The sequence below is a fragment of the Vicugna pacos genome, chromosome 25, assembly GCF_048564905.1.
Source record: "Vicugna pacos chromosome 25, VicPac4, whole genome shotgun sequence".
NCBI lineage: Eukaryota > Metazoa > Chordata > Mammalia > Artiodactyla > Camelidae > Vicugna > Vicugna pacos.
In genome coordinates, this window is record NC_133011.1 from 17,114,789 (window position 1) to 17,117,744 (window position 2,956).

The 2,956-nt window shown below is 41.0% G+C and overlaps 1 pseudogene; it reads left to right on the forward strand.

Annotated features, from left to right (window-relative positions):
- The first annotated feature begins 2,062 nt into the window (after positions 1-2,062).
- LOC140689156 (large ribosomal subunit protein eL29 pseudogene) lies at positions 2,063-2,641 on the forward strand (annotated as a pseudogene).
- The last annotated feature ends 315 nt before the right edge of the window (positions 2,642-2,956 follow it).

Genomic DNA, 2,956 nt, shown 5'->3' on the forward strand with positions numbered 1-2,956 from the left:
TTATTTCTGTCCGTTCTAAGCTCTGTTCTTTGGTGATAAAAGGCACACGGCATTTGGGAAGTGAATAAAAATTCTAATTTTTCTTCACTTCAAGTTCTATTTTACTCAGTTTTGTTGTGCAGAGTTAGAGGGCAACGTGCCTGCCTTTATGAGCCTCATTTTCTAGAGAAATGAATCCTCACATCATAATGAAAGGAGCCACAGGTTCAGTGATATTTTTTAAGCTTGAGATATTAACACAAGCACGATAACACCAAAATTAATCAAGGCAGTTAGAACTGAGACAAAATAGAGTGTGGAATTTCAGTGGCAATGAGAATGGTGAGGGGCTTTTTCAAATAATAAAGTATTTTGATTAAACAGTGTCTGAAAGGAGTAACCACTCTCCCACTCTGGTCTGAAATGATGGTGTCATTATTAACATCTTCATTTGTTTCCACCCTCAATGTCAAATCCGTCACCAAGTTTTGCTGATTTTTCACATTTTCTTCCTTTCAACTCCCACCATATATTGAGGTTTTGAACAACAGAAACTTACTGTCTTGCAGTTGTGGAAGTCAGGAGTCTGCAGTGGGCCTTACTGGGCTAAAACAGAGGTGTCAGAAGGGCTGCATTTTTTCTGGAGTTCTAGGCAAGAGACAGTTTTTTTTACTTTTCCCTCTTCTAGAGGCTGTTTGGATTCTTTGGCTCATGGCTCATTCCTCTCTTTTAAAATCAGCAAGTAGGTTATATAAACCTCTCTGCTGACTCTGACACATATGCCTCCTCTCACTTTTATAAGGAACCCTGTAGGGCCACCCAAATTATCCAGAATAATCTCCCCACCTCTAGATGCATAACGTAATCACATCTGCAAAGCTCTTTTTGCCGCATAAGGTAACACAGCCGTGAGACATGGATATCATTGAGGGCCTTTGTCCTGCCTTTCATAGATTTGAGGGCCACAATCTGCCCTCAAAGATTCACATTTTTAACACATGCAAATTGTATTCACTCTATTGCAACATCCCTAAAGGTCTAAGATATTCCTTTAGCTTTCTGTACCCCTCAATTGCCATTTTAAACCCCATCTCCTTTGTAATCTGGTCTAACAATTTAACTAAGTCCTACAACATTTAATACCTGTACCGTTTACTTGGCTAACAACCATAACTATTTTGTAATTGCTAAAGATACGTCATAGGTTTATTTCTTCATTGTATTGCCATATAAATGTAACAAGTGTCTTATTTTTCCAACAGATTACATATTTGTTAAGGATTAATAGACTATACTGCCTAACATACAGTAAATAACCATTTGGAGTTGGGGTGTGTGTGTGCATAAATAAAAATTCAAAAGTCTTGTTTTAGGATAACAACTAAAGAATGTGGCATTAGTTCCAAGGCAATAAGTAATTTGTACCTTCATTTTTTGTAGTTTATTTTTATAGATGCCATAAATTGAATTGTTATAAGACTCTTTTAAATTGAAGTTGGCTCTTGCCTTCCTAACATTATTTTCTCCATCAAAGAACTATTCTGATGTGTCTTTCATAACAGCACACAGTTCACTTGAGCTCATAGGGTATCAACAGGAAAACAAAAATATTTTTGGCATTAGACAAAAATCATTTAAATAAATCTTCCACAGACCACAACATGAAATTTCATTCAGTGCCCTTTGCAGCAGTGATTCTCTAATCATGGCCATGACCTTTCATTAAATGTTTTCTGCATTCACCGATCACTGACATAATTCCATCAATGTCTAAAGGTGATTTAAGAGAGAAAATAAATTGCATATGTAAAGCCTGTAAGTGGATAAATGTTAGCCTCCAAAGTGTGGGTTTGAACTTTTGTTCTTAATCTTTGTGTGAAAGAATAAACATCTCAGAGTAAGGTTTCTCCATTCTAAAAACATGTATTGGGTGCTTAATATATGGAAAACATTTACATGTGCTAGTAGGCATAAGTTCATAGAAGATTTTTTCAAAGAACATACTTATGTAGGAGAGATACATGTTTACATAAGTATTTAAAATATATTATAGTGTTTAAACATTATTATACAGATAAGATAAATGATCCTCGGAGTCCCAGCAAGAAAGCAGAAGGGAATGAAAATTGGATCATTTAAGAGTTTAATAGGCTTTGGGATCTGCCGGCCCCAGTGCAGACATGGCCAAGCAAAGAACCACACCACATACAACCAGTCCCGAAAATGGCACAGAAACGGCATCAAAAAATCCTGACCACACCATATGAATCTCTTAAGGGGTGGACCCCAAGTCCCTGAGGACTATGCACTTTGCCAGGAAGCACAACAAGAAGGGCCTGAGGAGGATGCAAGCCAGCACCACCAAGGCCGTGAGCGCACCTGCCGAGGCCGTCAGGGCTCTCGGAAAGCCCAACGAGGTCAAGCGGAAGATCCCATGGGCAGCAGCCGCAGGCTCAGTCGACTTGCCTCCATTGCTCACCCCAAGCTCGGGAAACGTGCTCGTGCCCACATCACAGAGGGTCTCAGGCTCCACAAGCCAGAGGCCAAGGACAAGGCTCAGACCAAGGCCGCAGCTTTAGCTGCAGCTCTGGCTCCGGCTCTGGCTCTCGCCCAGGCTTAGGCTCCCAAAGGTGCCCAGCTCCCGCCAAAGGCTCCAGAGTAGAGGCCTTCATCTGTTGACGTGAAGATAGAAGGACTGGTGTGACCCCTGGGCTGCTGTCTGCACGGGGAAAGAGGAAAGAGAGCTGGGAGGATTTTGTGTAGGGAGGGGTAAGACAAAAGGGATACGGAAGGCGGGACAGAAAAACAAGAGCAAAAGGAGAAAGATGGAGAAGAGAAGAAGGAGAGGAAAGACAAGGAGATGGAGACAGAAGAGGAAGAGGAGGAGTTGGAGGGGGTGATGCCTGGAGTGCAAAGATTAGGAACTTTGGAAGAAGGTATGTTTTTGGATCAAATCAGGAATTCTCATTTACCAGCT